Source organism: Mus caroli, unplaced genomic scaffold (assembly GCF_978045245.1).
Source record: "Mus caroli unplaced genomic scaffold, Mus_caroli_1 scaffold_8, whole genome shotgun sequence".
Taxonomy (NCBI): Eukaryota; Metazoa; Chordata; class Mammalia; order Rodentia; family Muridae; genus Mus; species Mus caroli.
Window position 1 is genome coordinate 4,962,780 of NW_028227263.1, and position 23,549 is coordinate 4,986,328.

General features: G+C 41.0%; 1 pseudogene; it reads left to right on the forward strand.

Moving 5' to 3' along the window:
- Positions 1-889: 889 nt before the first annotated feature.
- Positions 890-18,040, forward strand: LOC110298085 (olfactory receptor 13A1-like; annotated as a pseudogene).
- The last annotated feature ends 5,509 nt before the right edge of the window (positions 18,041-23,549 follow it).

Consider the following 23,549-nt stretch of genomic DNA (forward strand, 5'->3'; position numbering starts at 1 on the left):
GAGAATGCTGCAGAAATCCAGGTAGAAAATCCTTCCATCAATGACAGGTCAAGACGTGCCGAATTGACTTGTAAGACGGCAATCCTCAGCTCCCTCTATGGTCCAATTCTGTAACAAATAATGAGACAAAGCCTTTGACAGGTTAGCTGCTCTTGTAAAATTCTCAAATTGAATTGAGATGATACAGAGGCTAGGCAGCTTATGTTCGCAACCCAGCTGAGCCATTTGCCACAGGACATCCACCTGCTCTTGGACCAGATCAATCCGTTGGTTTACCAACATGAGGCCTCCCTATATCTGGGAGTTGGCCGTGGCCTGCCTGTCCAGGGCCGATGTCACTCTTGCTGAAAGGTCATTGATGGTTTGCGTTGTCTGAACCGTAGCAGACAAGGCAAGGGCCAAAGTAGTGATAGAGGCAGCTATTGCTGCTGTTGCTACCAAGCCAACTATAATAGCAGAGATTCCAAAATCTCTCTTTTCTTTAAATAAGCTTAAACTGCCAGGGGCTTCCACAGGAACTGGAACAAATTTAGACATGCGAGTAACCTAAGCAAAGGGATACTTAGTAGCATCCCAACACAGGGCATAGAAACATTCATTAAGCAAGTAATCTAACTCTAATTGATTACTATTTAAACTTTTTTTTACTTACCACCCACAGAAAGGGGGCCAAACACTCTATAAGGATATACACTGGCTTTGGTCTTTCAAGTCAGAGATCATCACAAAGCACAGGCTTCCTTTGAGGGAAAAGTTCTATTTTCCATCAGAGCCTGAATTTGCCCATCTAATGGTAAAAAGGAAAGTCCCAGCTCCCTATCAGTAGTAAAGAAACGTGGAAACACTTGTGCACTGTGCATGAAACACTTGTGCAGTGTGCATGACGGGCATGGGCGGGGGAAAGGTGGACATAATACCCCAACGCAATTTCCCCGATATACTAGGAACCAGGATCTCCAGTAGAAGGGTCAGTATCCATCGTTGTTTCAGTGTTCCCTCTTTTGTCCACGTCTTCTAAAGGGGAGATCCTTCGGGTGAGGCGTTCTGGAACCCAAAGAGGATTGTCTTCTTCCTGTGGAAAAACACAAATAGCTCCCCTGGATCTTATTAAAATAGGATCCGGGCCCCTCCATTTTCTGGTTAAGACATCTTTCCATTTGATCATTTCTCTAGGTCTGTTTGATTCTGAACAGTGACGATCAGCCGCAGTGCAGCCTTGTTCATCAAGATTCAAAAAATTAAGACTAAAGAGTGCCATAGAGACGGCCAATCGATGTTAAGGGCAGAGCCTCGTCGACTCCCCCTTTCTGTTTCCATATATTGTCCCATATTAGGGAGTGTAGCCTTTGCTATCATTTGCCAATCTGATGGGGTCATGGCCATATTGGCGAATCTCTCGACCTGAACCAGAGTAAAATTGGCACTGACCCCATAATTAAGGACAGATTCAGCAAGTTCTTTAAGTTGTTTATAGTCCACTGGGGCATGCATACGCCCTGCCTCCCCAGTATGAAAGACTGGAAATGCCATCTGTATCTTTTTTAACTTTTCCTGAGGAAAAAAAGAGTTAGCACTATACCACAATTCATAAAGCGGTGGCGCTATGGACACAGTAGCTGGTATGCTACCCTTTTTATTACTTCCTGATCGTGACCATCGATCAGGGTTATATCTTTTTTCTTTATATTTTGCTGCCTCCTCCTCTAATTCAGCCTCCTTACTGGGGTCTAGATTTCGGACCCTGAACTATCTATCTCTAAGGCCTCCAAGTCATGGATAGGATAAAAATTAGTATAAGGCTTTTTCTTAGTAGAGGGCTCAGTTACACTGCCCTTCTTTCTCTCTCCCCTTCCTTCTGAATCCCGGGGAGGTCCCTTTTTTTTAGGCATGTCTTTCTTTTTTCGAGCTCCTATTCTCTCACTCCGTTCCGTTTCTGACATACTGTCCTGAACCTCTTCTAGTGTTCCCTGTCCCTCCACAATGGTGGGTCGGTAAGTTTCATCCTCTAGACAGTTTTTTATCAGCTTCCAAATTGCCTTGGTGTCCAGGCGTAAGTCTCCCTATTCATACTTATGGTCCAGGTCCCTTCCTAGCTTATTCCATGAGGCAACAGTTAGAGATCCCAAACAGGCATACCAGGGAGCAACGCGATCCACTTCCTTAACAAAATTCTTGCAGCATATGGGAGGTGACCTGCAGATCACGCTGCTTTAGCACTGCCTATAATGTGGTGATCACTGACTGTGAGGAGCCCATGATAGAGTGAGTGCCTATGAGTGATCTACGCCTGACTTATGGTACTCCTTAAGCAAAGTGAAAGTAAACACGGTGCTCTGCTCCCTTATCTACGGAAGGCTTTCAAGATACCTCGGTGCTGCTGCTTATCTACCATCGGACTGACCACACCTCAAATTTCAACACCAGCCTCGATGGACAAAATAAGAATTTCAGCACCAGCCTCGATGGACAGAATAAAAATTTCAGCACCAGCCTCGATGGACAGCAGTACCAACCTCAATGGACAGAATAAAAATTTCAGCACCAGGCTCGATGGACAGCAGCACCAGCCTCGATGGACATAAAAAAATTTCAGCACCAGCCTCAATGGACAGAATAAAATTTCAGCATCAGCCTCGATGGACAGAATAAGAATTTCAGCACCAGCCTCGATGGACAGAATAAACGGAATAAAGGCCAGGGCAACCAAGACTAGAGCTTCTGCCGCCCCTTCTTAGGGTGCATCTAGATTAAGACTGAAATCAAAAGGGATAAGAGGTTCACGATCAGACATACCTTTCGGAACTTACCTTTTCCCTGCGGTTCTGAACCCACCCCGTCTCCAGGGGTTCTCCTCAATGCCAATGATGTTAATCCCGGGTTTCCAGAACCAGATGACCTGCGCTACCTTCTCGCCAGCGAAAACGCACGCAGGCCACTCGGATCCTTCTGCAGTAAAGCTTTACTACATCTCGAGAGATAGATGATCAGCTTCAGGAGAGGAGACCCAGAGAGCAGAAAACCCTTCCCTTTTATAGGCTGCGAAGTACGGTTGGAGATGTGCACCACCCGGATTGGCTGCCCACTATTAGTCAGTTAATGCCACGAGAGAGGCAGGGTTCAGGTACTGGAAAGATACCCTGATGCCTGCGCACACACTTTACTACGAGCAACAGATGTCAGCACCATCTTGTAACAGCGATTGTGAGGGCGGCTCCTCACAAGTTGGCGTTCTGTTCTTGTGACTTTCTTATTATAGGTTTGTTGAGGGATTACTTTCTTGCTTTTTCTAGGGCATGGTTTCCATCCTTGTATTGTTTATTTTCTCTCATTATCGTTTGAAGGGCTGGGTTCATGGAAAGATAATGTGTGAATTTGGTTTTGTCGTGGAATACTTTGGTTTCTCCATCTACGGTAATTGAGAGTTTGGCTGGGTATAGTAGTCTGGGCTGGCATTTGTGTTCTCTTAGTGTCTGTATACCATCTGTACAGGATCTTCTGGCTTTCATAGTCTCTGGTGAAAAGTCTGGTGTCATTCTGATAGGCCTGCCTTTATATGTTACTTGACCGTTTTCCCTTACTGCTTTTAATATTCTCTTTTTATTTAGTGCATTTGCTGTTCTGATTATTATGTGTCAGGAGGAATTTCTTTTCTAGTCCTGTCTATTTGGAATTCTGTAGGCTTCTTGTATGTTCGTGGGCATGTCTTTCTTAGGTTTGAGAAGTTTTCTTCTATAATTTTGTTGAAGATATTTGATGGCCCTTTTATTTGAAAAATCTTCATTCTCATCTATTCCTGTTATCTGTAGATTTGGTCTTCTCATTGTGTCCTGGATTTCTTGAATGTTTTGAGTTAGGATCTTTTTGCATTTTGTATTTTCTTTGATTGTTGTGCCAATGTTCTTTATGGAATCTTCTGCACCTGAGATTCTCTCTTCTATCTCTTGTATTCTGTTGCTGATGCTTGCATCTATGATTCCAGATTTCTTTCCTAGAGTATCTATCTCCAGTGTTGCCTCAATTTGGGTTTTCTTTATTGTGTCTACTTCCCTTTTTAAGTCTTGGATGGTTTTATTCAATTCCATCACCTGTTTGGTCATGTTTTCCTGCAATTCTTTAAGGGATTTTTGTGCTTCCTCTTTAAGGTCTTCTACCTGTTTAGCTGTGTTCTCCTGTATATCTTTAAATGAGTTATTAATGTCCTTCTTGATGTCATCTACCACAATCATAAGATATGCTTTCAAATCCGGGTCTAGCTTTTTGGGTGTGTTGGGGTGCCCAGGACTGGGTGGGGTGGGAGTGCTGTGTTCTGATGATGGTGAGTGGTCTTGGTTTCTTTTAATAAGATTCTTACATTTGCTTTTTGCCATCTGGTAATCTTTGGAGTTAGATGTTATAGTTGTCTCTGGTTAGAGCTTGTTCCTCAGGTGATTATGTTAGCCTCTATCAGAAGACCTGGGAGACTAGCTCTCTCCTGAGTTTCAGTGGTCTGCAGGCCAAGCTCTCCTCTTGGAGGGAAGGTGCCCAGATATCTGGTGTTCGAACCTGCCCCCTTCAGAAATTGTGTTCCACTCACCAGAGTTCCTAAGATTCCGTGGAGTGTCCTCTGGGGACCTTGGGGGTGTCTGCAAACTGGTTGCTGGTGCTGGTGTTGGTGCCGACTGGAAGGGACTTGTGACCCCGGTCAGGCCTGGTTTTCTGCTTCCCTAATTAATGCAGTCTCAGGTCCCACATGATTGGATTGGACCAGCAGTTTGTTCCACTCACCAGAGGTCCTAAGATCCTGTGGAGAGTCCTGTGGGGACCTTGAAGGTGTCTGCGACTCCACGCCCAAGGTGCGTCAGTCGGATGTTCTCATTCTTAATAGCTAAGTAGTATTCCATTGTGTAGATGAACCACATTTTCTGTATCCATTCTTCTATCATGGGACATGTGGGTTGTTTCTAGCTTCTGGATATCACATATAAGGCTGTTATGAACATAGGGGAACACATGCCCCGATGGCATGGTGGGGAATCTTTTGGGTATATTCCAAAGAGTGGTATAGCTGAGTCTTCAGGTAGATTTATTCCCAATTTCTTAGGAACCTCCAGATTGATTTCCAGAGTGGTTGTACCAGTTTGCAATCCCACCAACAATGGAGACAAATCAGGAAAAAATCTTCACTAACCCAATATCTGATAGCGGGTTAATATCCACAATATGTAAAGAACTCAAGAATTTAATCACCAAAAAAACAAACAACTCAATCAAAAAATGGAGTATAGAACTAAACCAAGAATTCACAATGGAGGAATCTCGAATGGCTGAGAAACACCTAAAGACATGTTCAGAGTCCTTAGTGATCAGATGAATGCAAATCAAAAGGACCCGACAATTGCACCAGTCAGAATGGCTAAGATCACAACATCAGGTGACAACATATCTTGGAGAGGATGTGGAGAAGAGGAAAACTCAATGGTATTTCTAGAGTTTTACTCTCATATTTCTTTGGGTGTGTGTGTATGTGTGTGTGTGTGTGTGTGTGTGTGTGTGTGTGTGTGTCTGTGTATGTGTGTGTGTGTGTGTGTGTGTGTGTGTGTTACTGACCTTTTGCTTCTATATTATGGTTTCTGAATTTCTGTTTTTATATATTTTGGTTGTGCATATTTGTTCTTTTTGTTTATTCTTGGTTTGTTTCTTTGTTTGTTTTATAAAAGTAGAAAGAAAGAAATGGCAAGAATTGGGTGGTCGGGAGATTCTGAGAGGAGTTTGGAGTGGGGAAAGCATGATCAAAATATATTGTGTGAAAAAAATATATTTCAATTTAAAATTTTAATTAAATTGTTCTTATTTGGGTTTCTCTTAATAAAAGATCTTATGACACATAAAACTTTGAATAAAGATTTTTCTTCAAAAATTTCTGATTACATTTTGATTCTAATGTTTCTGTCCTCCATTTCTACCTCAAAACCTTCCCATATATTTTCCCCACTCTTCTCTAAATTCATGGTTGTGCTTTATTTATTAATAGGTATTAAATGCATATGTGCGAATTCATCTGTATTCATCAAATATACCTATTCTGTCTGTGTAATGCTACCTATGTGTATATTCTTAGGGATTTAAAATGTAGCAAACAGAATGGACTGGGCATCTGGGAGGGATATTAATTCATGAAGATATATTGAAGGCTTGAAGGGAAGGATAGAAAGAGAACATACTTAGAAAAAATCCATTGCATATATCCAGTTTACATGAAGTACTCTCAGCCGAGTTCAAAGGATTCAATTAATACTATGGAGAGACCTTCAGCACAGAACATGAGAATACCAGGAGGTTCTGGGAGATGTGTGTGGAGTGTGGAGGAGGAAGTGCTCCTACCTATGAGATTCCACTGACCACACTCATCCACACCAGTCTTCAGGGATTTGGGGTTTATGAAGCCAAAAGGTTTTCTTTAATTGAGCCTAAGAGATTTCTCGTTGGATTTCTATCCCAAGAGGTACCAGGACAAACATCTGCCCCTGGTCTCAAAAAATCACAGGAATTTGTGAAGGTCAATTGATACTCAACACAAAGGAAGACAGAGCTTCAGAAGGACTAAGACTTGGAGCTTGTAGGAGAGAAAGTCAGTGCTCAGCACAGTGGTCACTGTGTGGAAGCCATCTGTCACTTCAATTCACTGGGACAGAGACAGGTGAGTGAAGACTTTCACAGGTTAATAATGGTAGTACAAGCAAAAGATAATTCTCTAAAAATGGCATTTGTTCCCATTTTTTGAAATCAGTACAGAGGGACAGAAATACAGAAGGGTTAGGTTCTCAATGGATCTCGGGTTTAATGATGAGTGCTGAGTCCGAGATCCGAAAACAGATTATGATAGAAAGATTTTTGTTTTCTGATCCATTGTATAAACACCAGAATGTCTAGTTTCTAATCATGATCAAAGAGTTTGTTAATTTCTGTTATATTTGCCCTATAGTCATAACAGGACGTATTCATTCTCCCACAGTATTCCCACAAATTATGAGATGAAAATAACAAATTTAAATAAATCATATTGATGTCTAGATAGTACTTTACATCATATTGATGTCTAGATAGTACTTTAAATGTACCCCATTTGGTCATTTAGTCTTGATCCACTTGAAGTCTACTTTTATAAAGATTAATGATACGTATTTAGTGTAATTATTTGTTGGTTTGTTTTTAATTTATTTATTTATTTATTTATTTATTTACTTTATGTCCCAATTGAAGCCTCCTGCCCAGTCTCCCCTCAGAGAGTTCCTCTCCCCTTGCTCCTCCCCTTCTCCTCTGTGAGGGTGGAGGTACACTGTGAGTTTCCCCCTACCCCAGCACAAAAAGTCTCTGCAGGACTAGGTGCATGCTCTCCCACTGAGACCAGACAAGGCAGCCCAGTTAGGGGAGCATATTCCACAGACAGGTAACAGCTTTAGGGAGAGTACCACTTCAATTATTGGGAGAACTCACATGAAGACCAAGCTGCACATCTGCTACGTATGTGTGAGGGGCCTAGGTCCAGCCTGTGTATGCTCTTTGTTTGGTGCCTCAGTCTCTGAGAGCCCCAAGTGTTAGGTTAGTTGACTCTGTTGAGCTCCCTGTAGAGTTCCCATCCCCTTCAGGGCCTTCGAACTTTCCTCCAACTCTTCCATAAGGGTCCCCCAACCTCTGTCCAGTGTTTGGGTGTGAGTATCAACATCTGTTTTAGTCATCTTCAGGATAGAGCTTCTTGGAGGACAGTTATGCTAGGCTCCTGTCTCTAAAAATAACAGGGTGCTTGCAAACCTAACCCAGAAACACATCAAAAGCATGATCCAGCATGATCACGTAGGCTTCATCCCAGAGATTCAGGGATGGTTTAATATATGGAAATCATCAACATAATTCACATGTAAACAAATTGAAAGAAAAAACACACATGATCATCTCATTAGATGTTGAAAAGGCCTTTTGACAAAAATCTAACACCCATTCAGGTTATAAGACTTAGAGAGATCAGGGATACAAGGCACATACCTATACATAATAAAAGCAGTATACAGCAAGCCAGTAGTCAACAATAAATTAAATGGAGAGAAACTTAAAACAATTCCACTAAAATCAGGGACAAGGCAAGTCTGTCCACTCTCTCCCCATCTATTTAATACAATACTTGAAGTACTAGCTACAGCAATAAAACAACTAAAAGAGATCAAGAAGGATACAAATTAGAAAGAAAGAAGCCAAAGAGAACTCCTACAGCTCATAAATTCCTTCAGTAAAGTGGATGGATACAAAATTAACTCAAAAAAATTAGTAGCCTTCCATTACATAAAAGATAAGCAGACCAAGAATTGAATTAGGGAAATAATTCTTTCTTTCTTTCTTTCTTTCTTTCTTTCTTTCTTTCTTTCTTTCTTTCTTTCTTTCTTTCTTTCTTTCTTTCTCTTTCTTTCTTTCTTCCTTCCTTCCTTCCTTCCTTCCTTCCTTCCTTCCTTCTTTCTTTCTTTCTTTCTTTCTTTCTTTCTTTCTTTCTTTCTATTAAACACTCCCCACAGTCCCGACTCACAGAGACCCTCCTGCCAGTTTTTACAATAGCCACAAGTAATATAAAATAGCCTCACCTAACTCTAACAAAGCAAGTGATAGTATAATACTTCTATGTGTAATCAACAGGTTTGACCATGATCATTAGTCAAAAACGTTTTGTTTTTCTTTTCTCTAGTGTGTACATTTTTTACTCCTTTGAGGTAAATTATGTATCCATAAGTTCATGGAGATAAGTCTGGCTCCTCAATCACCTGATGGATTACATTTCTCCGTCATTGCTTTTTAGAGGTGTCATTTATAAATCTGTTATTTCTCATTTTGTTATATGTGCTATTGGTAACAAAAATCAATCAAAGGTAAAAATTTTAATGGATTTCAATTATTCTTTAATATTTTTCTTTAACTCAGCCTGAGGTGATCTTAATCAGTGCTCTCCTGGGAAGGTGCTGAGTGTCACTCATAGACTATCAGGACTATCAGGAGTATAGTCCAAAATCCAGGTTTGCTTGATTAGCTAGACAGATTCAAAATATGCCAGGACAATATAAGAAATTTACATCTGAATTCTTTTTTCTGAGGATCAATTTGAAATATCAATCTGTATATTTGTGCTCTCTAGTGCAATAGAACATAAGGTCAGAGCCAACACTGTCCTTATGGTTGAAGACAGCAAATACTTCATTTGAATACCTCCAGTTTGAATGGAGGTAGAAATAATGTTTAAAATTCAACATGTATGATCAGCATAAGGAGAAAATAGGTTGTGAGGCACATTACAGAAACAATACAGGACATAAAATGTGACCAAAGAAAATGCAATTTAGGAGATGGGTGTAGGACAAATTGTGGAAGTGCTGAGCACCACTGGATACAGTAAGTGAAGCACACTACACTGGCTAATATGCCATGGATGTGCTCAGTCATGAAGGAAAATATCCTTTTATCTTGGGCACTGAAAAAGCTGCAAATCAAAGACTATTTCCAGAAAATTGACACTGCAAATAATAGCCACAAAAATGTTTACATATGGGATAGAGTATCTTTACATAGGGACTCATGAAACCCTTAGAAAAAGTGAATGGGTGATGTCAGATGAGACTTCTGTATCAAGCAATAGAATGTGGTTTGCTGAAGGACTGGAGAGAGACAGAGAATTTGTACTTAGGGCCCAAAACTAATTATCTAAATGTGCACACTCTATACTTCTTGAGTGATAAAGGAGAAAACTGGAAATGTTGAAAACAAAAAGAAGCCAGAAATTATGAAAAACTTAAAGAAATTGGGAATACTTCACAATCCTGGGAAAACAATACTTGCAAGCTTAGAGAGTAAGTTGAATGAGAGGGGTGAGAGGATGTGGAAGAACATATTTGTCATATAGAACAGGTAGATACTGAGGATATTTCATGGGCATAGGGTAAAGGTAAAAGATGGCTCAGAGGATCGAGCTTCAAGCTGAGCTCTATAAAATCAACATCTCAAAGCACTGGGGAGGTGGTGACAAGTTTCTGTGCATGCCAGTGAAAGCACACAGGAAAATCTGTAGACTGTGGCAATGATTTCACTTCTGGGTGTGTTCACTTTGATATCACTGTGGTTTGTTGAGACAGAAAAGAAACAGAAATGCAATCTCTCTTTATGCTGGGGTTTTTGAGAAATGCTCTGTGGGGTAAGTGGGTTGAGTTGAGTCACGATAGTTTCATCCACAGGACAAGTCACATATCACAGTAAGTTGAAACAGGATATACATGCCTCCATAGCCAAAGACACAATAATTATCAAGTTTCAGTGGGTAGAAGAGAAATACTTTTCCAAATATTAGAGAAAAAAGTGACTTAGATTCAATAGGCCAGGTATAAAGGATGGTGTAAGAGTCATCTCAGTGTGTGTTCCTTCAATGTTGCCATTGCATGGAGAATACCAGCTGTGGGAGGAAGGGCTACTGTTTCCAGCACTGTCAGGAAAGCATAGTGCTTTCAGGTGATGTAGAAGAAAAGCACAGGCTGGAACTGAGCTAGGAATGCTAAACTCATTTCACATGTACAAAAGGATGGGAGAGGAGCATATAGCTTTGTTGATCCAAACCTACAGGGAGAGATTCCTAGTTGAAAATTCAACTGTACACAAAATACCAACAGGTATGGTAAGAAAATAGGGGATGAGAGGCTTGAAGATGCAAATACATTTACTCTTTGCCTTTCTGAGAGCAGAAAATTGTGAAATGATCACATTTCAAAAACAGACTTTGGCTTAATAAAGTGTAATATTTTCTCACAATCAAATCCACACCTCCAAGAACTGGATACTCCATTCAACGATAGTCAGTCCCAACCAGACAGTAGTGACAGAGTTTGTGCTGCAAGGGTTCTCAGAGCACCCAAGTCTAAGACTGTTCCTGACCGGCTGCTTCCTGTCACTGTACACAGTGGCTTTAATGGGCAACATGGTGATCATTGCTTTGATCACCTCCAGCACTGGGCTCCACAGTCCCATGTACTTTTTCCTATGCAACTTAGTGACCATGGATATTATTTGCACCTCCTCTGTGCTGCCCAAGGCACTGGTTGGTCTACTGAGGAAAACACCATCTCCTTCAAAGGATGCATGGCCCAGCTCTTCTTTCTTGTGTTGTCTGGATCCTCTGAGCTGCTGCTGTTCATGGTCATGGCCTATGACCGCTATGTGGCTGTTTTCCCCTGCATTACAGCTCTAAGATGAGTCCAAAGCTATGTGGGGTACTAGCCATGGGTGTATGGTTCATCTCTGCACTAAATGCATCTGTCAACACTGGTCTGATGACACGGCTGTCATTCTGTGGCCCCAAGGTCATTACCCACTTCTTCTGTGAGGTTCCCCCACTCCTCCTGCTCTACTGTAGTCCTACATATGTTACAGTAATTCATCCTTGTGACCCAATACCTTTTCCAAATATTGATTATGTCCCATGGTTCCATGTAGCAGAATTTTTCCCCAATTATTTTAAATATTAATAAAATAAGAAGCCTTTGATTGGACAGGAAAAGGGAGTTGGAATGAAGAGTTGCAGGACAGGACAGGGACAGGAAGAAGGGAAGGAAGAAGAAGAGAAATGGAGAAAGAGAAAGATGATCCAGATTCAGCGTGGCTTTAAATAGCCACAGTTAGCTATGAATATCTTATAAGGGATGGATAATTACAGGACAATTTGTCTTATCTAGGTGGTCAGCTTTTATTATTATCAATTGGCTCTGAAATTATTGTGTTGGTATCTTGTGAATTGGAAATTTCTTGATATATAAATCTGACTGATTAATTATAATCTTCTAGAGTTTTGATTTACTGAGTTAAGGGGATTTGTGACAACTAGCTGCAGGGGGTAGATGGCTGAAAAGGAATGAGCAGCTCTGAGGCAGGTGAATCAGAGCTGGGAAGATAGCCAACTGGGGTTAGGCAAGAGGTGGAGAGACGGTGGGCAGAGAGTACCTGAGTATAGATAGCCTGGGATGGTGACAATTTTTAGTATTTCCTGCAACAGTTCCAGAAGCTTCAATCCATGGCCACTTGACTGTTTGGGCCTATATTGCAGCAGGACCTCCTGGGGATCGGCTTATGTAGTAGAGAAGCTTCCTCACACCATGGCCGCCCAGAACACATAGAAGAGGGGGACATAGAAAAGGAGGCTTTCTCCTTTTCCCTTTAGCTTATGCTTTCTAGTGCCCTAGGATCATGTTACCCACATAGAGAGTGGATCCCTGCATCAGTGGTTTCTTTCTGGAAACATTCTCGATGACATGGACAGAAGCGACCCTAGGGGATCTCCTAGGAGATTTTTAATTCAGCTATGGTAACAATAATGAGTAACATCTGTGAACCATTTTGTTTGTTTCACACTGTTTGATTCATCTTTAAGCCATGTTCTGTGCACTTCTTCTGTTATTAGTCTCATGAATGTAACTTATAGAACAACTGATAATCAGCCAAACACTAAATATACAGTCACATACACATCTACATGCATACATCTCATAAATACATTATTTAGGACTCCCTATCATAGTGATGTAATGGCTAAAGAAACTCTTATTTTTGCTAGGCATCCATCTTGGTACCTAATAGTCATTTGTCTCTGACTCACTTCCTGGGAGACAAGTACCCAGTAACTGTGACTCCTTTTGTCTCACTCATAAACATACAGTTTCTCCAACTGTACCCTGGCCAGAAGCCATCAATTGAGAAGAGCTACACTTCAGCATCTGTATCACAATTTTTAAGAGTTCTCATTAATGCCTTCCTTTTTAGGCTCTTCCTTTTGGGAGGGAGTCTCGGGTAGGGCAAGCGTTGTCATGTAAGCCTTCCATGTCCCTCTTTCTCAATTGTGCATCTTCAGTCATCAATATCATTGCAAAAGTAGTTTTCATGTTCTTTATAGTTATCTGGAGCTTGGATCATGAGTGTGCATGTGGTTTCTGGAAACAGTACAGACCATTAACATGGCCTCTGCCTGCAGTAGGACCAAGGACCCTAACAAGGCCCTCAGAGTCAGTCTGGACCACAAACATCAACATGGCCTCAAGTGGCAGCACAGGCCCCTCACCTCAATATGACCCTTTGGTGGCACCACAGACCTTGGACATCTGTATGTCTACAGCACAGACCATGGGCATCATGATGGCTTTCAGTGGTTAACACAGGCCATGGACATCAACCTAGACCCTGGCTGCTATAGGACTGTGGACCCAGACATGGCCTTCAGCAGCAGCACGGCCCAGACACCACCATAGCCTCAGGTGGCAGTGCAGGCCACTTAGATCAGCATGGCCTCTAGTAATAGCCCATAAACATGGCTTCAGGTGGTAACATAGACCATGGATATCCAAATGGTCTTCAATGGTAAACAGAGGCCATGGATATTAACAGAAACCTTAGCTGGAGTAAGACCATAAACCCAGCCCTTGGTGACATCAGAAACCAGAATGTTATCATAGCATCACATAGCCTCACTCATGGTGGTCCAAGCCACTCACATACATATGGCCCCTAGCTTGGAGGGAAAACAAGGCCCACACAGACCAATATTGCTTCAGGCCTTGACATAGATCGCAGACATTCACGTGGTGGTCCTTCAAAGTGAACTAATCCAAAGATGTAGGACTGCATCTAGGCAGCATGTTGAAGCATGTTGGTGTAGAGAGGTTCTGCCTCTGCATGGGCTCCAGGTTGCTGCATTTGAACACACTGGGCAGCAATCTATTCTATTGTTGTCCTCAGCCCTCTCTCATACCTGTCATCATCATCAAGTCATCAAGTCCCCAGCTCTGCCTCTCACCAAACCACAAGCACTGTTCTGCTCTTCCATCATCCCCACCTCTACATCACACATCCGTTCATCTTAGTGGTACCAGGTGCCTAGTGAATCCTCAAAATCTGGGGGTGGGGCAACCCTTGGCCACTCCAGCTTCATGATTGATGCTTTTCTTATTATGCAAAATTTGTCCACACCCATGAATGGTAGAGTCTTGTTGGAGAAATGTAGTGCCACCATCATCTTCAGTAAGAAAAAAGCCACTATGGACCTAAGAATTCCATACCCATCCATCCTGGAGACTTGCTCCTTATCAAAAGAATATAAAACTGCAGAGACAAATACTAAGAAACTGGGAAAGGGCACAGTCCCTACTAACAGAATTAATATTGAAGTTCCCAATATCCCTAGACTGTCCTCCCTTCTGCCACCAATTGTTGTTCAACTCAGTGTGGCAGGATGCTTCCCAGTGGAAGCAGTTATGTCCAAGAAGGGATCCCATATGAAAGGGCAGTTGTGATGACACTTACCAATGTAATCTGGGCCCAATCTAGGCCTCAAAGGACACCAGCCCAAAGGCAGAACCCAGGCTCTATGATGGTAAAATTATCATGCAGTCAACACCTATTCTTCATAGCCAGTTTGTCTTCACCACTGCACATGCTCATGGTACTTTGTTCCAGGAGCAGGATCTGCTGGCTTCCTCAGGAAAAGAGATAAAAAACAAAGAAGAGACCCCTGCCCTAGAAACAACTACTTCTCTGCAGGAAATACATGCGATTATCCATTATCTAAGACACCAAAAAAGGATCTCAGTTAAAGCAAGAGGCAAGAGACTGTCTGGAACCACATGAAAAAAATAGCAGTCACATGGCCAGTGGGGCCACTGCAAACATTAGGCTCACCTTCAATTCTCAACCTCCTGCCTGAGCCAGACCTACTATAGCATCTACACCAGTGTGGAAGACAATTGGATCAGACAGCAGAACACCAAGACAGAGGACTGATGGTTCTTCCAGATGGACACCCCATCCTACCAGAGAGGCCATCCCTGCTCTCCCAAATCCATCAAAGTACACACCTGGGATTAACCAGTTTGAAATAGTTAATTATAAACAGGTACTTTCTACATCACCAGATGAAAGTTTGTCATTGAACAAATTATCCACTACTTTGCTATCTGCACCCAGGTGAACCCATGAAGAGAAAAACCATCACCTATTAGTGGTCAGCAAAAGGAATTCAGTCCCAGGGAACACTGGGAGTTGGGCCTCACTGAAGTAGCTCTGACAAGATTTAACTGCCAATATTTGGTAGGTTTTGAAAATACTATTTCAAAATGAGTAGAAGCTCTTCTTCTCCATAAAGCTCCAAAGTAATTACTAAATTTTTACTGATCTTTTGATCACCACCACTTATACCTGCAAGGGATGAACACAGACTATTTCGATGTCTAAGTATGCCTTCCTCAAGTCCTTAAAAGCATTGCATCAGACTATCTGAGGCATCCAGACTCATCTCTCACCCCCACTGCCTGCTCCACCTTTGCCTGAACCAGCACATACTGAACCTGGGGACTTGGTGTAGGTCTCTGCCTGTTGGAAGAATCCTGAGACCTTCCTGAAATGTATCATATGCTGTGATCTTAACACCCATGGTCACTGAAGGAGCAGGAATCACAACTTACATTCATGATTTCCATCGAAAGACGGATATGACCAGCCAAGCAAAGTTATGAAAATGGAAAGTATCTGAGATTCTCAGAGCTCCCTAAACATGAGGCTCCTCCATACTTCAGACTTAAACTGACACTGTTGGTGGAAATCTTGACAGGTGTCTCTTACTTTTGGCCAGATGAAAATATTGAGTTTCAGGATTGGGACTTGTCAAGGGAACCATGATCCTTTTATCCATGGTCAACTATTTAAAAATAATAATGAATATTTTTGATATGTCACCTCCTAGACTGTGTTTAGATCTGATCTATATGGTGTAAAGGAGAGTCATTTCCAGTAAGTGATGGAAATGTACTAAATGAAACTTTTTCTGTATATGTCCAGCTATTCGATGGCTCGCTGCCATCAGCAGAAAGGGGATTATCACTGCTCTGCCCCAGATTGTGAGACAAAAGTTTATCCAAGAAGGACATATAAAGCATTTAGAATCTAGGTCAGCAGTTCTCAACCTTCCTAATGCTGCCACCTTTAAGATCATTCTCAGCTTGTGGTAACCCTCAACCTAAAATTATTTTTGTTGTAAACTTCATAACTGAAATTTTGCTAGTGGTATGAATTATAATATACATATCAGATATTTCCAAAGGTCTTAAGCATTCAACCCCCAAAGGGGTCACTACCCACAGGTTGAGAACTACTTATCTAGTGCTCACATGTACATCAGTAAGTCTGAGTAGGAACATGGTAGACTGTACACTTGACCATGCTAGATGTGTAATAGCTGAACATCTAGCAACTGGAATACTCTATATGTCTGAAAATGCATGAAGAGATTAAAATAGTGATAAATTTATACAATGAAATATTTTCAGGTGTTAATAACTATGAAATCATGACAAAGAGAAAGGTAAATATCTCGCAGCCAAAAATCCTTCAATGGTGAATTGATGCATGATAAACTATCACAACACTGGCAGAGAAGTTTTGGGGGTAACCGACTACTATCTCTGCAGATTTAAGTTCCACTTCATGAAACAGAACCCATGCCTGACACTGTTCATGCGTTCAAGAACCTGAGACTAAATAGGCCATGGACCAAGGAGAGCACCAAACACTACAGTTCTGCTAGAGGTAAGTAGCAACAGAATGGCTCCTGATGAAATTTTGCTATACTCACAGATCAGTATCTCATCTAGCCGTCAAAAAAAGAAGCTTCCTGCTGCAGTACATAGGAACAAATACAGAAACACACAATTAAACAATGTGAAAATAGTGAGAGGCCATGAAATTCTCAGGGAAAATTTATTCTCACCAATGGAGCATGACTAGGTAAATAAACCACTAATGTGTAGGCCCATGAACATCAGTAGATAGGCAAGAGAAAAACTCAATGGTATTTCTTTTCTTTTTTAATTTAATTTTATTTGTAATTCATTTTCTACACACCATATTCCATTCCCCGCCCCTCCCTCATCCACCCTCCGACTGTTGCATGTCCCACACCACCATGTCTCCACCTAGATGTTCCCACCCCCACCCCACCTGACCTCTAAACTCCCTGGGGCCTCCAGTCTTTTGAGAGTTAGGTGCATCATCTCTGAATGAACACAGACCCAGAAATCCTCTACTGTATTGTGTTGGGGGCCTCATATCAGCTGTCTGTTTGGTGGTCTAGTGTTTGAAAGATATCAGGGATCCAGATTAATTAAGACTGCTGGTCCTCCTACAGAATTTCCCTCCTCCTCAGATTCTTTTTTTGTTTGTTTTGGAATTTTATTACAATTCTATGTATGTTGCTCAGTCACTTCACAAATTCCCAGGATCTATACCTTAAAATATACAAGAAAACAAACAACCAAACGTCTCCATTTTCAGTTTATAAGGTTCAGCTTCCTCTGCCTTACTTTGAAACATTTTTGAATTTAGTGATGAAGCCTGGAAATCAATGAGATCTGTAAAAGTCATACTTCTTTATATCTCAGTTCATCCAAAGTTTCTTGAGATTTTTATATTTGACTCAACAAGAAGCCTCTAATGCAATACACACTTATAGCAGGAGCTATAAAAAGCATGCCCATTAGAGTTTTGTTAGGAGTTTAAAACAAGTTCATTTTATACTATTTTACTAATACCTATACTCCAATGATTTAATCAAAGATCCAAGAATTAGAATGGCCATTTTCATTGATTACATATCACATTAAGTGCTTATATTAGACTCTGCTAGTAGTCTCTAGAAGTAAAATTATCTTAAAAGGCTGTTTTTTATTCTCTGTTTGTAAATTACTATATTACTATTATAAAACAGATTTCAGATATATATAATAATGAGTGTGGTGGTTAAAATGAGAAATGCCCACATAGTCTCACGTGTTTGAACCCTTACTCTCTTCTGAGTCCCACTGTTTGTACAGATCGAGGTGACCCAGCCTTGCTGCAGAATACATACCACTGGGAGCAGACTCTCAGCTTCAAGGTTGTGGTTCAAGATGTGATCTTGCAGATGTACCAGTATTTCTCTGCCATTTACTGTTTTGCTTCCCTACCATGATGAACACTTATTTCCCGAGGAAACATCATTGAAATAAGTTCATCCTTCTTCTTTTTCATTTTTATTAGGTATTTTCTTCATTTACATTTCCAGTGCTATCCCAAAAGTCAGCCATACTCTCCCCCCCACTCCCCTACCCACCCACCCTCACTCTACTGTACTTCTTTTAGCCTTCCCTAGTCAACAACAGGGCTTAGCTGCTTCTGTCCATTGGGTGGGTGCAAATAACTGCAATTGACTCTTTCAACTGTTTGTTGGGTCTTGCAGAAGGCAGTCATGATAGATTCCTTTTTGTGAGTGTTCCATAGCCTCAGTAATATTGTCAGGCCTTGGGACTTCCCCTTGAGCTAAATCCCACTTTGGAACTATCATTGGACCTTCTTATTGTCAGTCTCCTCTCCATTTCCATCCCTGTAATTCTTTCAGACAGAAACAATTATGGGTTAGAGGTGTGACTGTGGGATGGCAACCCCATCCCTCACTTGATGCCCTGTCTTCATGCTGGAGGTGAGCTCTACAAGTTCCCTCTCCATATTTTTGGGCATTTCATCAAAGGTCCCTCACTATGAATCCTGGGAGTCTCTCACCTCCCAGGTCTCTGGTGCATTCTAGGGTGTCCCCTCAACCTTCAATTTCCTAAGGTTGCCTGTTTGGATTCTTTCTGCTGGCCCTCAGGGCTTCAGTCATTTTCCCTCACCCACTACCAGATCAGGTTCTCCTTGACCCCCCACTGCCCCACCCCACCCCATCCACTTTCCCTCCAATGTCCCTCATTTCCTCCCAACTTGTGATTGCTTTCTTCTCTCTCCCAAGTGGGACTGAGGCGTCCTCACTTGGACACTTCAGTTTGTTGAGGCTTTTGAATTCTGTGGACTGTATCTTCTGTATTCTGTATGGGAGGGTTTTTTGTTTGTTTGTTTGTTTGTGTGTTTTTGTTTTTTGGTTAATATTATTAGTGAGTACATACCATGCATGTCCTTTTGGGTCTGAGTTACCTCACTCAGGATAATATTTTCTAGTTCCATCAATTTGCTTGTAAAAGTCAGGATGTCCTCATTCTTTTTTTCTTTTTTAATATTTTTATTAGGTATTTTCTTCATTTACATTTCCAATGCTATTCCAAAAGTCCCCCATACCCTCGCCCTCCACACCCTACCACCCACTCCCACTTTTTGGGCCTGGTGTTCCCCAGTACTGGGACTTATAAAGCTTGCATGACCAATGAGCCTCTCTTTCCAGTGATGGCCAACTAGGCCATCTTTTGATACATATGCAGCTAGAAACAAGAGCTCTGGAGTACAGGTTAGTTCATATTGTTGTTCCACCTATAGGATTGCGGATCCCTTTAGATCCTTGGGTACTTTCTCTAGCTCCTCCATTGGGTGCCCTGTGTACCATCCAATAGCTGACTGTGAGCATCCACTTCTGTGTTTGCTAGGCCCTTGCATAGTCTCACAAGAGACAGCCATATCAGGGTCCTTTCAGTAAAATCTTCCTAGTGTATACAATGGTGTCAGCGTTTGGAAGCTGATTATGCGATGGATTCCCCGGATATGGCAATCTCTAGATGGTCCATCCTTTTGTCTCAGCTCCAAGTATTGTTTCTATAACTCCTTCCATGGGTGTTTTGTTCCAAATTCTAAGAAGGGGCAAATTGTCCACACTTTGGTGTTTGTTCATCTTGAGTTTCATGGGTTTAGCAAATTGTATCATATATCTTGGGTATTCTAAATTTCTGGGCTAATAACCACACATATGTGAGTACATAGCATTTGAGTTATTTTGGGATTTGGTTACCTCACTCAGGATGATGTCCTCCAGAACCATACATTTGCCTAGGAATTTTATGAATTCATTCTTTTTAATAGCTGAGTAGTACTCCATTGTGTAAATATACCATATTTTCTGTATCCATTCCTCTGTTGAGGGGCATCTGGGTTCTTTCCAGCTTCTGGCTATTATAAATAAGGCTGCTATGAACATAGTGGAACATGTGTCTTTCTTACCTGTTGGAACATCTTCTGGATATATGCCCAGGAGAGGTATTGCGGGATACTCTGGTAGTACTATGTCCAATTTTCTGAGCAACTGCCAGACTGAATTCCAGAGTGGTTGTACAAGCTTGCAATCCCACCAACAATGGAGGAATGTTCCTCTTTCTCCACATCCTCGCCAGCATCTGCTGTCACCTGAATTTTTGATCTTAGCCATTCTGACTGCTGTGAGGTGGAATCTCAGGTTTGTTTTGATTTGCATTTCCCTGATGATTAAGGACTTTGAACATTTTTTCAGGTTCTTCAGCCATTCGTTATTCCTCAGGTGAGAATTTTTTGTTTAGCTCTGAGCCCAATTTTTAATGGGGTTATTTGATTTTCTGGAGTTCACCTTCTTGAGTTCTTTATATATATTTTATATTAGTTCCCTATCTGATTTAGGATTGGTAAAGATCCTTTCCCAATCTGTTGGTGGTCTTTTTGTCTTATTGATGGTGTCTTTTGCCTTGCAGAAGCTTTTCAATTTTATGAGGTCCCATTTGTCAATTCTCCATCTTACAGCACAAGCCATTGCTGTTCTATTCAGGAGTTTTCCCCCTGTACCCATATCTTCGAGGGTTTTCCCTACATTCTCCTCTATAAGTTTCAGTGTCTCTGGTTTTATGTGGATTTTTTAATCCACTTAGATTTGACCTTAGTACAAGGAGATAGTAATGGATCAATTCACATTTTTCTACATGATAACCACCAGTTGTTCCAGCACCATTTGTTGAAAATGCCGTCTCTTTTTGATTAAATGGGACTGTTTAGATCATTAACCTTATATTGATTTAACTTTGTACCTGGTATCTGTCTAGAAACTTGTCCATTTCATCCAGTTTTTTTGAGTATAGCCTTTTGTAGAAGGATTTAATGGTGTTTTGGATGTCTTCAGGATCTGTTGTGATGTCTCCCTTTTCATTTCTGATTCTGTTAATTAGGATGCTTTTCCTGTGCCCTCTAGTGAGTCTGGCTAAGGGTTTATCTATCTTATCTATCATTTGGTTGATTCTTTGAATAGTTGTTCTTGTTTCCACTTGGTTGATTTTGCCCCTGAGTTTGATCATTTCCTGCTGTCTACTCCTCTTGGGTGAATTTTCTTCCTTTCGTTCTAGAGCTTTTAGGTGTGTTGTCAAGCTGCTAGTGTGTGTTCTCCCTAGTTTCCTTTTGGAGGCACTCAGAGCTATGAGTTTTCCTCCTGGAAATTCTTTCATAGTGTCCCATAAGTTTGGGTATGTTCTGGCTTCATTTTCATTAAACTCTAAAAAGTCCTTAATTTCTTTCTTTATTCCTTCCTTGACCAAGTTATCATTGAGAAGAGCGTTGTTCAGTTTACACGTGAATGTTGGCTTTCCATTATTTATGTTGTTATTGAAAATCAGCTTTATTCCATGGTGGTCTGATAGGATGCATGGGAAAATTTCTATATTTTTGTATCTGTTGAGGCCTGTTTTGTGACCAATTATATGGTCAATTTTGGAGAAGGTACCATGAGGTACTGAGAAGAAGGTATATCCTTTTGTTTTAGGATAAAATGTTCTGTAGATATCTGTTAAGTCCATTTGTTTCATCACTTCTGTTAGTTTCACTGTGTCCCTGTTTAGTTTCTGTTTCCATGACCTATCCATTTATGAAAGTGGTGTGTTGAAGTCTCCCACTATTATTGTGTGAGGTGCAATATGTGCTTTGAGCTTACTAAAGTTTCTTTAATGAATGTGGCTGCCCTTGCATTTGGAGCATAGATATTCAGAATTGAGAGTTCCTCTTGGAGGATTTTACCTTTGATGAGTATGAAGTGTCCCTCCTTGTCTTTCTTTGATAACTTTGGGTTGGAAGTTGGTTTTATTCGACATTAGAATGGCTACTCCAGCTTGTTTCTTCAGACCATTTGCTTGGAAAATTATTTTCTAGCCTTTCACTCTGAGGTAGTGTCTGTCTTTTTCCCTGAGATGGGTTTCCTGTAAGCAGCAGAATGTTGGGTCCTGTTTGTGTAGCCAGTCTGTTAGTCTATGTCTTTTTATTGCGAAATTAAGTCCATTGATATTAAGAGATATTAAGGAAAAGTAATTGTTGTTTCCTGTTGTTTTTGTTTTTAAGAGTTGGCATTGTGATTTTGTGGCTGTCTTCTTTTTGGTTTGTTGAGGGATTACTTTCTTGCATTTTCTAGTGTGTGGTTTCCCTCCTTGCATTGGTTTATTACTGTTATTATCCTTTGAAGGGCTGGATTCATGGAAAGATAATATGTGAATTTGGTTTTGTCGTGGAATACTTTGATATCTCCATCTATGGTAATTTATAGTTTGGCTGGGTATAGTAACCTGGGCTGGCATTTGTGTTCTCTTAGGGTCTGTATAACATCTGTCCAGGATCTTCTGGCTTTCATAGTCTCTGGTGAAAAGTCTGATGTAATTCTGATAGGCCTGCCTTTATATGTTACTTGACCTTTTTCCCTTTCTGATTTTAATATTCTATCTTTATTTAGTGCATTTGTTGTTCTGATTATTATGTGTTAGGAGGAATTTCTTTTCTGGTCCAGTCTATTTTGAGTTCTGTAGGCTTCTTGTATGTTCATGGGCATGTCTTTCTTTAGGTTTGGGAAGTTTTCTTCTATAATTTTGTTGAAGATATTTGCTGGCCCTTTAAGTTGAAAATCTTCATTCTCATCTACTCCTATTATCTGTAGGTTTGGTCTTCTCATTGCGTCCTGGATTTCCTGGATGTTTTGCATTAGGATCTTTTTGCGTTTTGTATTTTCTTTGATTGTTGTGCCGATGTTCTCTGTGGAATCTTCTGTACCTTAGATTCTCTCTTCCATCTCTTCTATTCTGTTGCTGATGCTTGCATCTATGGTTCCAGATTTCTTTCCTAGTTTTTCTATCTCCAGCGTTTTCTCACTTTGGGTTTTCTTTATTGTGTCTACTTCCCTTTTTAGGTCTTGAATGATTTTATTCAATTCCATCACCTGTTTGGTCGTGTTTTTCTGCAATTCTTTAAGGGATTTTTGTACTTCCTCTTTAAGGTCTTCTAGTTGTTTAGCAGTGTTCTTCTGTATTTCTTTAAGTGATGTATTAAAGTTCTTCTTGATGTCCTCTACCATCATCATGAGCTATGCTTTTCAATTCGAGTGTAGTATTTGAGGTATGTTGGGGTGCCCAGGACTTGGTGGGGTGGGAGTGTTGTGTTCCTATGTTGGTGAGTGGTCTTGGTTTCTGTTAGTAAGATTCTTACGTTTGCCTTTTGCCATCTGGTAATCTCTGGAGTAAGTTGTTGTAGTTGTCTCTGGTTAGATCTTGTTCCTCAGGTGTTTATGTTAGCCTTTATCAGAAGACATGGGAGACTAGCTCTCTCCTGAGTTTCAGTTTTCAGAGTACTCTTTGCAGTAGGCTCTCCTCTTGCAGGGAAGGTGCCTAGATATCTGGTGTTCGAACCAGCCTTCTGGCAGAAGTAGTGATCCACTCACAGAGGTGTCAATATCC